We start from the raw sequence: 14,709 nt of genomic DNA on the forward strand, positions 1-14,709 counted from the left end.
GGACAGAAAGGGTTTATGCTAGAATATGGAGACATAGTTCCTGCAAGCTTAACAGATCAAGGGGAAAAAAACATTTTTTATCCCATCATGCAGTTTAAAGCCTGATTGTGTAACGCAGCTAAGGTCGGTTTTCGATGTTTCAAGTAAAACTTCGACATGGGTCTTAGGAAACTCTCTTTTAGGTGTTGGCCCGATTGTTCAGTGGGAATTATTTTTAGAAATTGTTGAATTTTCTCATACATGAGTTTGTTTTTACTGCAGACATTGCTGAAATGTAGAGAGAGGTGTTGGTGTCTGAGGAAGATCAATACTATCAGTTCATACTATGGAGAAACAATTATAGTCTCAAATGCAGGAATTTAAATTGCGTTTCTTAACATACGGAACTGCATCCGCCCTATTTTTGGCAATCAAAGTACTGCAACAAATAGGAATGAACAGCGGAACAGAGAATCCACCTTTTTTGAAAGTTTTTTCAAATGACTTTTACGTGGATGATTTGTAATCGGGAGCAAATACTATACGTGAAGGTATTAGAATTTGTTCTGAGTTGTCTAAAATACTAAGTTTACGTAGTTTTCATCTCAGAAAATGGAGATCAAATACGGAAGACATTTTGAATCACATTGAGTCAGATTCGAGAAATTTAACGGAGGTTCGAATTCTTCCCAGGAGGCATCAACTTTCTGGACTTTATTGGGACTCTTATTTAGATTGCTTCACGTTGAAAATTGCTTTTCGTGAAGGACATTCAGTAGCAAAGACACATTATCTCAGAATCTGCTAAACTAATTGATCCATTAGGACTTCTACCTCCTTGTACTGTAATAATTAAAGTATTTCATTAAAAATTGTGGTTTCATAATTTAGATTGGAATACAGCTTTGCCAAATGAGTTATGAAATAATTATAGATATTTCAAGGAATCTTATCTGTTAATTTAATGAAGATTCCAGGGCAATTAAGTAAGCATAAATTAATTCATTTTCGTGGTTTTTCCAGTGCGTTGGAATTAGCGTATGTTGCTGCGGTGCAAACAACAGATGGTATAAGAAAACAGAGTTTGATGGCAGCAAAAAGAAAAGTTTGCCCAATTAAGCAAATTTTAATTTCACGTTTAATTAAATGCTGCAAGATTATAGCGTCTTGTGCAGACTGCTAACGTTGCGTTGAAAGATTTTGAAATAGAAATTTTCGCTTGGACTGAACCTACCGTCGTTCTAGCACGGTTAGCAAGCCATCCCCGTAAATGGAAACAGTTCATGGCTAATAGACTAGCTACATCGGAAGTTCTGGAAATAATCCCATTCAAAGGGTGAGTCAAACGCATGTCTCAGATTATTTCTGCGCAATTGCGGCAAGTGAATTGAAATGAAGATATCCATAAATACCCCGCCAATTTTATAGTTCCTCAGTCGTGGATGCTTCTTGGCATTTGACGTGTTAATCTTCAAGATTTTCTTTCCGGTATGTAATACAGTTGCCTAAGAAATGAGACTCTGAATGGCTCAGAGAAAAATGCAAGTTGAAAGCGAAGAAAATAATTTCAAAAGTTGGGTTTAAAAATGATCAGGAGTTTAACTGTGCTAAGAAAATGAAATCTTTGGAATGGTGCTGGTGCAAAGGACGGGTGTCTGGTGCTGGAAGAATCATCATCAGCTCAATGAAAACACAAATAGGAAGGGGGGTTTCATAAAAGCGATTTTTGGAAATTAAGACGGACTTTCTTGAAATAGTTTGACATAAAAGTCCAAATTGAGCTTTGGCTATTTTTGGGCGCTTTAAGGAGGGGGGGTCTCACGACAAACGTGACTCGCCCTATGGATCCGCACAACGCTGCTGCAAATCCGAATTTTATTTTTCATGCGACAAAATGAACAAACGTAACTATTTTACGTATTTTTTTATTACTTTTTAAATCAAGGACTGAAAAACATCACTTTTCGCGGGAAACAAATGATATAATCTATGAAATTAGAAGAATTATTTAGTTAATCTTGGCTACAAAATGGTAAAAGTCACAGACTGATTGTCCAATTATTTTAATTTTTTTCTTTATATATCTTGTGTCGAAGTGCGAAAAAAAAAAAAAAAATCATGCAAGTAACGTTTTCTGACACCTTTTCTGAAATGGATTTCCTGGTTCTGAAAGCAACCAAAAGATGGGAGCTAATAAACATTTTTAAAGCAACATGAAAATTTTCATACCTCCAGTCACCGTTGCTGGAGATTGTAAATTTTTTTTCTTGTAGAAGGAAGAAATGTTCTCTTGCAGCAAGTGGAGGCAGAATGATTGGCGAGTTGCAACCTACGGTTTCTCGCAAGAAAAGGATGCGTGCGCAAATAGTAGCGATTGACATTAATTATTTTTCTGTAAAATATCATTTAAACTTAAATTTTTTAAAAATATTTAATTGTATAAAAAAGTTAAAATTCTTTACGCTTTTTAGTACCGCTTTACAGTTATCGTTAACATTTCAATCCCTTTATCAACACTTACATACGTGAAATTGTTGTAAATCATAGCTCTACTGCGAGAGATATTTCATTGTTCTTAACTCGCAGTAAAATTATTTTCCCTCTGTTGTTGATTTTAACGGCAAAAACTTATGCAGATCAATTGAAAAATGAAAAGAACGATTGCTAAAGCTAAAATGGTTAAATACTTTCCGTTAACGAACGAACAACTGCGCTGCATAACTGTTTTCTGCCGTTGAAGAGTTTTAACAAAAAATATATATATATTTCCTTTCCAGTTACATTTTCGATTGATTAATCTAATACTCTAATTTCGGAGAACTACCATGTGTAACACTTGGCTCAGTCTCAAATTTTAGTCAAGCTAATCAAAACAAAGATCTTATCTGCTTGTCACACTTTGCTAAAACCAACATAGCAGAAAAGAACTTATGATTGATTTTGAGGTAAAACAAACCATTGAACAAGACTTGAAGGTGCATTAAAAAAATAAAACCAGAAAATAATTAAGTTAGGGCATTGAAGTATAATGTAAACCGTTAAATATAAAGAAAGCGACTCATTAACTAATATGAAAAGCTCCATAAAAATGTAAAAAGAAACGTATGATTTGAAAAGGTGGCAACAGTTTTAGAAGAAAGGGGAATTCATTATGTTCCACTTTATGACAATCGCCTCAGTCTAATCCACTTAAAACTCTCCATGGTGAAGCTCGTGCACCCTCTTCTGATTGTAATTTTAACTTATCGACTTTCTGATGTAGTGGCACACCCATTACTGAAGCTCTGTAGAAGTTTATGTGTCAATTTCTGTGCTGTATCAATTGAAAAAGAGGTTAATTTACAATAATATTGCAGATATTTCAAATTTAAAAACAAGGTTTAATACCTGGTACGTTGAAGCTTTTGGTCAATGAATAAAATAATTTGAGAATTTCTTCATTCCTTTAATCTGTTATGGTAAAAGCTAAGGAAATTAGTGAAGAGCAGCTCGAAAAAAAATAACAGGGTTGAAAAGATCTGCAAAAATTTTAGTAAATACGCAAAATTTTCTTGTTACCCAGGTAATGACCGGCTACTAATTTTCAGTTGTTGTACTAACGTTTTCAGAAATATGCAGTTTAGCTTTTAAACAAAAACCATCGAAGAGGGTAGAAAAAACTATTAATGTAAAAAAAGGAATAAACCAATTGTTTGCTGATGCCGAAAAAATGTACAAAAACATTGCATTCACTTTTGTTTTTATTTATGAGAACTAATATTAGTTCAAGTACAATTCCTTAAATTTTTCGAACAAAACTTGATGACGCGGCACAAAGTAAAATAACTAGTTGTTCATTTAAAAATTATATTTTAAATGAACTTTTACTGCTGTTTTGATCCCATTTAAGATTAAGAAATACGTTCGTGACAATTTTAAAACTTTTTAAAAAAACACACAAAACGCTCTTTTAAGTTTTGCTTTCAATTTTACTGAATTATAATGAATAACTCCGAATTCTTGTTCACCGTTTAAAGAGACATATACGCAAAAACGAAACAAAATTAACCAGTACTCCTTGTAATGTTTTGATATAGAGTGTCTAATTGAGAAGATAAAACAATCATAATGATTGTATTAAAGTCAAAACATATATTTTGACAATGACTTGATAGAGAGATAATGTTTCTTCGATAAGATTGAGCCTGAACTTGAGAACATTCTTTTCTTCTTCAGAAGATGAATAAGACATGGAAACGTTATTTGGGTTGCCCTCGTTTCAGTATCACGAAAGTAACCCAAATGAAATCCAAGTCAAAAAACACTATCACTTACTGAGAAGAAATAATTCTAAAGGTCAGTCCGTATCTTGTCGGAACCGTTCATTAGAAACACTAGAAATGTTAATTAGAAATATTCGTTAGTAATATTAGAAATATCAAAATATTTGATACGATGACTCTTTAATTGTGTCGAAAATATGACACAATTACCATTACAATAACATACTTGTAATTAGAAAAAAAAATAAGTTTCTTAAATGCTTATGAACTGGAAAATTGTACTTCATTGATTAATCTTTGCTGAGGTAATTGACACTTGTTATTACATTCAGTGAAACCGGAAAAAAATGTCGCAGAATGAAACGTAAAGAAAAATCATTAATTATATTGTCCCTTTAAGGGACTTAAATTTAACAAAATTAACATTTGGAAAAACTTTAATAAAAGTTTAAAATTAAGCAATTGTAAATTTAAGAAAACAAAAATAAATCAAACTTAAATTATGCATTGCTGTTATACATAAGTAAAAAAGCATTATCAAAATATTCTGCAAAAGTTCATACAAACTGTGATACAATTTGTTTGCAGTTACAAGCGTTAATTAATAATTGCATTGTGCAAATATTAGTACTTCAGAGACAGAAAAGTGCATTTTACAAAAGCAGCTGAAAATGTCTGCTGAACAAGAAAACACATGGAGCTACTAAGTTACAAAAGTATTCCCAGTAACAGTAATTGTCCAGAATTTGCCATACGTTTCGAAAGTCTTTAGCAACATTCCAAGATGAATTAAGGAACAGAATATCAAAGTTCTACAAGAAAACCAGTTCATGGTTTTTTAAATAGTTTTGTAGTTAATTAATAAGTCTGTTCATAGACATTGGAAAATATCAATTTAAAGACACAGAAATACTGGCCGTGGCAACATATTTGATGACACACTTTTTATACTGCAATTCAATTGAAAGACGTTATCGAAAACAAGGTACTAAAGCACCTTTCAGTATTAACGTCTGCAGGAGTCTGGAAGTCTATTTATGTGCACAGCATTTAAAGGGATCCGAGTCATTCTTCCAGCACAAGTGAAGAATCAACCATTCACGGCGAAGAGTGGGAACAACTCCAATGGCCTGGCTGAGAGAGGTACTGTCGAGCCGCAAACAGCTTTCACGTGCACGAGTCAAGATGTAGTGCAGAGTATATGGTGCACTAACACCAGTCCATCAACCTCATGGCATCAAGGCGTCAGGGAGCTGCGCTGTAGTTGTGGAGGAGCACAGCTGTTACTGCGTCTCAGGACAGTTTGGAACGAGACCGGCCTCTCCGGAGGCTCAGATCTCCCAAGGATGGGGCTTGTATCCTCTCTGGTGCTGGACTTTTCCACAATACAGTCTTTAGAGGATCTGGCTAGTTCGTGAATGTTAGTCCAGAATTGGATCGAATATTTTCGTGGAAACTTGTGAGACTCGGATCCCTTGGCACTTAACATGCAGGAAGGCACTGAAAATTCAGCCTCTCCTGAGGCTTGCATCACAGATTGGCGGGTCCACTTCTCCTGAGTACAAGGACACTAAAAATGCTCACGTTAAAGAGATACAAGATGTTTAACACTTGCGAATTCTTTAAATTTAAATATTAATTAGCTTTTTAAAGGAAATAATTGATCCTACAAAAAAGTAATATGGTTTGACATTTTCTATACTTTTTCTTTTAGAAAAAATACTAAATTACTTTTAAATGCTTTTTTTTTTTTTTTTTTTTTTTTTTTTGCGATAAAATATTTCGATAAAAGATTAATGATGGCTCCACGAATTAAAGATTTCATGTTGAAAAACATTAATCCAGTATTCAACCCCTGTGTCTGGAACCAACCCATGTACCATGGGCCATAAAATGTTTATTTCTCCATTTCAGAGAACTTTAAATTAATAAAATTCAAGCAATTTCATTGAAAGTATCAGAAAGAAAATCAAATCTATACTTTGATGTTAGCACAACAATATTAAACATTTAAATTTTTTTAAATAATTTTAAATAGTTGTGTTCTAGAAAACGAAATAATATTTTCATATTATTCCGTACTACTTAAGACATGTGATACAGATAAAAAAAATTGGTAATTCAAAATCATTCTAATACAATATTAATGATTACAATTTCCATTAAAAGTTCACAATAATAAAAACTCCCATACCAGCAAGGTTACAGTAGACCAATACAGTTTTTACGGTTACAAGCACGTTTTAAAAATGAAAGCACCTTTTTTTTCTTTTTTTTTGTTCTTTTTTTCATTCATTTTTCTTTTTTTACCCATTTTTTGGGGTTTTTTTCTAATTTTTTATATATATTCTTTTTTTTTCTTTTTTTTTATTTTTTTATATATTCTTTTTTTTTCCTTTTTTTTCTTTCGTTTTCTTTCTTTTTTTTTGTTTTTTTTTTCTTTTTTTTTTGTTTTTTTTTCTTTTTTTTTTGTTTTCTTTCTTTCTTTTTTTGTTTTTTTTTTTTTGTTTTTTTGTTTTTTTTTTCCTTTTCTTTTCTTTTTTTTTTTTTTTTTTTTTTTTTTTGATGCTTTCACTTACAGATTTTGAAATTCAACATGGGGAGCTTAAATAAAATGAGCAATGCATAATTGATAAAGTTTTAAAATGTTTGTTCTCATGGGACTTGATACCCATGCAACAAGGTTTTTAAATATATTTTACAATTTTTACTAACATTTAACAAAAAATAAATAAAAATTATCAATTAAAAAATGTTTTGCTTCAAAAAAACGTAAACAATTTTATAAATCTTTGTGCGGGAGGAAAAACTTTACAGTGGAAAAAATTAAGAACAAACACAAAATTTCTGCAATTAATTCATATCTTTAAGTAATTGCAAAACCTACTTTTTTTTCATTTTAGAGGTATCAAGTCCACTTAAATCTATATTCATAGCATCAAATAGATTTCACATTTAAATAAATTATTCAAAAAATCCATCTTTAAATTAAGTTAGCACATACATACAAGTATTTTTTTCGACTAATGAAAAACATACAATTTTCCAGCCGTGATAAAAAAAATGTTAGTTAGATTAGTTTTGATCTTAAGTCATGAGAAGTAAAAGTATAAACATAAACTTCGGCTCATATGAAACCAACAACAAGTACTGGTTAATTAATTTCACATTTGCTTACGAGTTTAAGCATTTTACTCGACTGAACTTACCTTAAACGGTGAAACAACTTTGTGATTTGAATGATAGAGTAAAGTCTACTATCTAACTATATTTTAGTGAAATTCAAGTTTTGTTTCACTTCTACAAAAGTTATGGCTTTAAAATGTCCACTTAATAAAAACGCTGTTGACAGTAATGAGAAATTTAATACCAAGCACAGACAAGAGCTATATTATCATTAAATGGGATAAAAACAGGCGATTTTAAGTTTTTGGAAACGTAAAAGAATAGTAATGCTCTAAAGATTCGATTTTGAATGCAAAAAGGGCCGGATTGTGTTTTTTTCCCCAAAAAAACCACATACCTAATTACTGTTCTCTATCTCTGATACATATGGTTATCAGATATAAACTAGATATGTGCGAGCATAATATTGTTCACTAGTTGGTTAATGGTCAAGATTTGCTTTACATAATAAATTCTTCAACTCTAAGTACAGCACAGAAATGACACTAAGAACAGAAAACGTTAGCTTTAGCTAACATTAGCTTAAATTTTTACTCGAGTATAGTCGAGTCCCGACTTACGCGAGGGATGCGTTCCAAGACACCTCGCGTAAGTCGGAATTTCGCGTTGTGGAACGAGTTATGTTTTTATAAGCATACCCAATTGTTTCAGACGCTTGTAAACACCCCTCATATTGTTTCAAACCATTTATTAACTATATATTGCAGTATCTTTTACAAAGAACCGACTTTTTCTGTATTTTAGAATAAGCGTTATTATTTGATATAAAATTCTGTAATTTAGCAAAAAATCAATGATCAATGGGGGAGATAAATTTAAAATAAAGCAGTATGCTACCTACAGTAGCATTATTATAGCACTTAACAGTATGTAGTAAACATATTTATAATTTAAAAAATGAAGATGGTTTATGCAGCGCGATCAGAATGTTATCAGAATGTATTTTATCAACGTTCCTATGTAAAATGAAAAAAAGTTAAGAATCGGAGTGGTTATTTACATAAATTAAAGCAAAGTGTTGTTTAGACTAATACAGTGGGTGAACTTCCGCTTTCAGTGATGATAAAGGGATGAAAGTCCATTCACAAAAGCAATATTTAGTGTCAACGAAGCCCATTCTAACTCTCCGCCGCTCTTTTCCGAAAAATTTCATGTTGCAGGCGAGTCATTTGTGTCCGCACTAAAAAATTCATTACTCATGAAAAACTCACGTTATAGCCATTTCGCGTAAGTGGGATCGCGTTGTAGCGGGTTCCGACTGTACATTTAAATGTGCTTGTCGAGAAGTTTTGATCTGAAATTGCTTCAGGACGAAGCTGGGCAACGAAGTTCCAAGTTAAGAGAGTGCAAGATGCGAACACTATTTCAAGACCGGAAAACGCTCCCGAGAAATTCTAATATTTCATCTCATTTTTCCGTTTTTTTTTTTTTTTTTAAGTTATTCGCCACAGTATGCATTAAGTTCGCAGCAGTGGGCATCTCTAACAAAATACTAATTTCAGAGAAGGTTCCTTGAAATGCTGTGTAAATGTTGTTACTATTGAGTGATGCAGCAAATTAAAATTTGATGAAGAAGTTGGAAGCCTTTTCAAAAAATTATAACAAGACTATTTCAGACATTTAGATATTTGCCAATACGATGATTTCCTTTGCAACAATCAACATTTTTCAGTCCTTGTAACAAATTACGAAGAAAATTATAAATGGTATAAGATGCGAAGTACCAGAATAAAGAGTAAAAATTTTAAGGTTTTTAAAAGTTATGATTCTTCCAGCACTCAGAAATAAAAGGTGGACAGAGATCAACTTGATCCAAAACAGCTTTTATGAAGCCTAACTAAAAAGAAAAATGCGAACACACTTCGCTGTACCTTCACTTTTTCTACATGGTCCCCTAATGTGCGATGATAATGCAAAGTTCTCCCCCTGAGTCAGGCAGTATCAACATCGATCCACTCGAAATTCTTTTAAGGGGGTCCGGGACACATTTTGAAAAAGGTTTTATTAAACAGTTCAGAGCTTTGAAATTTTTCGCACTGATTCAACAGCTATTTAATTAACAAAATCATAACAAATACTTTTTGAAAAAAATTTATTTACATTAAATTTTTTTTTTTTAAATGGGGTTGCTTTAAATTGCTAAAACTCAAAATATTCTTGGTCAAACTTCAATTTTTATTCAAAAAATTAAATAGAAATATCGAAGCTTTAATTTTTATTCGGCAATTTCCAAAGTATTTATTCAATAAGAATAAAAAATATTTGAAGAAAAATTTTGAAAAATTTAAAGATACTTAAAAAAAATAATATTTTTTGCAAAAAAGTTTTTTTTTTTTAAATTTGACGAATAAAAACTAAAGTAAACTGTTTGAAAAAAATATGCTCTAAATTTCATTACTTTATCAGTTCTTGACATATAAGAGTTTGAGTGCGAAAAATAGGGAAAAAATTGCATCATAGAGAAAAACGCGTTTAAAGTTTTAACGTTAAATAATACTATGTAAATGCAGGCAAAAAAAAAAAAAAAAAAATTATATCTGTCATTTTAATTAAGATAGAAACAAGATTCGAACGTCCTTTTAAGAAAAAAAAAATGGAATTTATTTTTTCAAATGCTAAAAAAATGCAAACATTGACGATTTTTGTGTCCCGGACCCCCTTAACATTTGCTCTTGATGAAAACCTTTGTATGGAAACGGAGCACAACTGCCCCTGCACATTCAGGGGCATTTTGGGACTGTACCCGAATCCCACAGGGGATTTGAGAGTACAGTCTGCAGACCATGAAGGACCCTTTTAGAGCTGTTTCCTCATCCCTGTGAAAACTTTTAGCGACTATCCTTATCTTTTTGGAAAATTTCAGGGATTATATGCTTAGATTAATGAGACTTTTAGGAACTGTGACTGCAACCTGATGATTTTTTGTGAAACTGAGTTTATCCGCATGAAAGTGCATTTTCGGTTCAATCGTTAATGTGTTATTTTATTCAAAATACATTCAAGCAGTTATTTATTCATTTACATTCACATTCAGTAATCACATTTAATCGTTTGTCAAATGTGACGACTGAATGTGATTGAGTAAACAAACGAATAACTTATCTAATGCTCTGTGAATAAAAGAACAAATGGTTTCTCTGTTCCACGTTAATGAAAGAACTAATAAATGACTGAATGAAGAAGCAATATTTTGTATGAATGGGAACGAGGACGTAAATCAACAGATATTGGATTAGTTTAATGTCTTTACGCACTCTAAAAAAAAAATAAAATAAAAAAAAAAGAAAGAAAAACCGAAGGACCGAAAATGCACTTACATGAGGATAAATTTACAGTTCCTCAAAAAATCCATCAAGTTTCACACATGGACAGATGGACATTGACAGACATGGAGACTTTTAGGGCACAGTTCCTAAAAGTCTCATTAATCAAAGCACATAGTTCCAGAAATTTTCCAAAAAGATAAGGATAGTCGCTAAAAGTTTTCATATGGATGAGGAAACAGCTCTAAAAGTCTATCATGGTCTGCAGACAGCACTCTCAAATCCCCTGTGGGATAAGGGTACGGTCCCAAAAACCCCTAAACGCATAAGTGCAGTCGCGTTACGTTTCCATGCAATGCCTTTCATCTCGAGCAAATGCCGAAAGAATTGAGAGCGGATCGATCCCCCCCCCCCACTCCTCAATCGCTGGAAGGCGGACTCGGGGAGGGCCGCACCCTGCGGATATCCCGCACGTCTCCACGACGGCGGGGGCGGCGGCTGGGAGGCGGGAGCCGGGGGCGGCGGCGCAGGGAGTCGGCGGGCGCCTGGTAAAGTTGCACCTGCCGGCGCACGCGGGTCCCTCGGGCCCCCAAGCCCGACGAAGGCGGCGGCGGGGGAGGACTCGGCGGAGACGAGTCGTCCTCGTCGTCGTCGTCGTCGGGCGGGGGGTCCGAGGCATCGGCGTGCAGGGCAGCGTCCGTTGATCCGTCCCTCCCTGGGTCGTCGTCGTCCGGCTCGCGCTGCTCAGCCACCTCCTCCTCCTGAGCCCCGTTCTGCTCGGTAAATCCCTCCTCGGGCGGAGTCGGTTGAGTCACCGTGATGATCACCGGGCAGACGGGCGTGTCAGGGGCTGCGTCCTCTGTGCGGCCTCCTTCCGGCGCTGGGGAGCCTGATGGAGCAAAAGGAGGGTTAAAGATACCTGACTGCCTCCTGGACGTGGTGGCTCCCCACATTCGACGTCTTGAAGTTGGGGCCCCGGAAACCCTTGGACTTTGGGCCCCGGGCACGTCCAGGAGAACGGGGGCGTCTCCGCCGTCGTCACCACCATCACCAGCATCATCATCATCATCGTCGTCCACCTCCATGGAGGTGGAGGTGGAGGCGTCGTCGGCATCGGGGCTGGGGGGTGGGCTGGGATCTTCCTCCCAGGGAGCGTCTGTGGAAAAGAAGGAAAACAAAATATTGCATCAAATATAAAGCTTTATCTGTCTTAATTTCTATTAGAAAAAGTACATGAGCGTTCTACTTTTTAGAACATAAATAAGCAATATGTATGTCAATCGCAGCTACTCCAAATGAAATAAAAGTACCAGAGCTGACCTTTCCTTTGTCAAGAAGGAACTTAAATTTCTGAAACGTTTCGAATGATTGATTTCATCTCTTAGCAAACTACACAGTTATTGTTTCATACCACAGGCGATGCTACAATTCAGACGGATTTAATATATTACATTGCTGTCAGGCAACTTTTTTTTTGTTCGGAAAAAAATTAGTTTTTTCTTAAGCATATTCCAATATTATTCAAAATTTAACCCTGACCACAGAAATATGAGAACTATGATATAAGACATTCTTCAAAGGTTTGAAGACGAGGAAGAAATGAAAGCCTAAACACGAGAAGTGACGGCAGTTGTAGTTTTGTTTAATAGTGCCATTATATATGCATACTGTAGAATGTCAAAAGTAAGATCGGAAGAAATCGAGCGCAACTTTTACTAGTGAAGCGGACTAAGGACTTGGCAGGAAGGGAAATAGTTTCAAAGTTCCTTCGGTCGAAAATCAGAGATTTTTTAAAAGTGAGTGTAAGTCATTTTTTCCCTACAGAAGTTAACTACACTTTCTTTGTGTCAAGTCTACTTGTCAGACGCTCGTTTAATTGTCTATGTTAAATTACTGTATAATTACTCAGAGTAAATACAATATTGCAATGAAACGTCACTTTTGACCAGTAAATAGTGAGTAACATTTGTTTAATTTCGTGAAAAAAAATGTAATTATACTGTGCAGTGTTATGTACCACATTATATGGTATGTACGTACATATTGCATAACCGCTTTTTTGTTTATTGTAATGCTGCCGATGTTTCCAAACAGTATTTTCTTTGTTGATTTCGAAAATCTGAACGACCAACTACTTCGGATTTTGGACGTTGTACTGCAGTTACGTTTCTAACAATACAGATTCAAGTAGTAATATAATTGAGCGATTCATTTCTCTTAGAAGTTGATACATTTAGTTTATTTATATTTGCTGTATGAAATTATAGGTTAAAAAATATACGTTGGATTTGACAAGACAAGTAAAAATTCACAGATAAAAGGGATTCTCTGTAAGCTCGAAACAGCTGCATTCGTCTGACGATTGACATATTACTTAATTATTGATTTTTTTTCAATTAAAATATCTGCACCTTAGAGCTAGACTAACATAAGGCTAAAAATGACCATTTTCATGTTATTACGGCTTTATATGTAGCATCGTATCCCACATTGAGTGATTATAAAGTAAGTAAAAACAATATATATATATATATATATATATATATATATATATATATATATATATATATATATATATATATATATATATATATATATATATTGTAATTAACCAGCATAAAAGAGCACGAGCCTTATTCTTTATATGAACCAGACAAAAGTTTTTCCTCTCTCCTCCGAATAAGAATAATGTGAGTTACGTTAGTCTGGCTCTGAAGTAAGGACGTAACACTTGGATAAAATTGAATTTTGTGTACAAAATATATAATTTTAGTTCTGCAGTCGATGTTGAAAAATAAAGCAAACAAAAAAAAGAAACCAATTTTTTTGCTTTAAATTACGATCGCGAATGAATAAATAATTCAAAATGTAGCGGAATTTCTCTGCTTTTTACGTATTCCAGTAGCTTTGTGACTTTACCAAAGTTAGGCTTTCTTCGAAAGTTTTTTCGAAATCATAATGTATAACTGTTAAAAATAATTTGCAAAAAAATGGAATCATCTACGTGCTTCTTTTTTCCCCCGAGTAAAATTGACTCAAAAGGGAATAAGCGACCTACACAGTTCTGAGTATTGGCTCCAACGTAAGTATCACTGACGCAGAAAATGAAAATATCACTTTATAAATACAGTGAAAATTTTAAAATTGAAGAAAAAAAATTGTTATTTACAATGATTTGTTCACTAGACTACCTTTACTTCCCTCAAAATTACATTTATTTACTGCATATGACGTCACAAGAGTTCTTTGAGTTTCTCCATTCAGCGTACGAATACAAGACTTTGGACCCGGAATTAAGGCGTTCGTCTTTTCAAAGACGGAGAAAAAACAGAACGAATCTCGAACGTTATGTTGAATCTCAAAAAGCTAGGACGTCTTCGCTATGGTCTTAAATACCGCAACCACCTGGAAGGTTATTTTTGTTGTGCGTTTGTCAGTTTCAATGAACCACAGACTCAATCCCAAAATTTTCCATGGTACATGGGCTTAAATCGACAAAAAAAATAATTTCTTCTATTAGTTAACGTAGCATATTGGAGAGAGAATACAGAAAAAAAAGAGTAACGATAAACTACGGTGATTCTAAAAATGAAGCAATGATATAAGCAAAAGCTTTCGGAGCATAAATATTGCAAGATAGTATTTTGCGAGTCGTGCATGAGAGGGTTGAGGAAAGTTCAGAGATTACAAAGCTTTGGAAACACTTCGCAGAAATTATACAAGCATGCCGACTATCTACTGTTATGAATTACTTAAAAAAAATAAAAAAAAAACTTAATAAAATTATACTCGACTACAAGAACTTGTGTTTTTCTAAAATTAAAAGCATCAGCTTACCGCTGTGGAAAGTCTCCTGGTAGAGGTTGTTCACATTTCGAACAACCTCTTCCCTGAAACGGCTGTTTCTTTCCCTTTCCATCCTCAGCTCCTCCCTGAGACCTGCAATCACTGTGGACAGAAAGAAAAAATACGTTAAACATTTCACTTTACATCTTACAACATACAAACTTACAAATTCT

Source organism: Uloborus diversus, chromosome 1 (genome assembly GCF_026930045.1).
Source record: "Uloborus diversus isolate 005 chromosome 1, Udiv.v.3.1, whole genome shotgun sequence".
In the NCBI taxonomy this organism is placed as follows: domain Eukaryota; kingdom Metazoa; phylum Arthropoda; class Arachnida; order Araneae; family Uloboridae; genus Uloborus; species Uloborus diversus.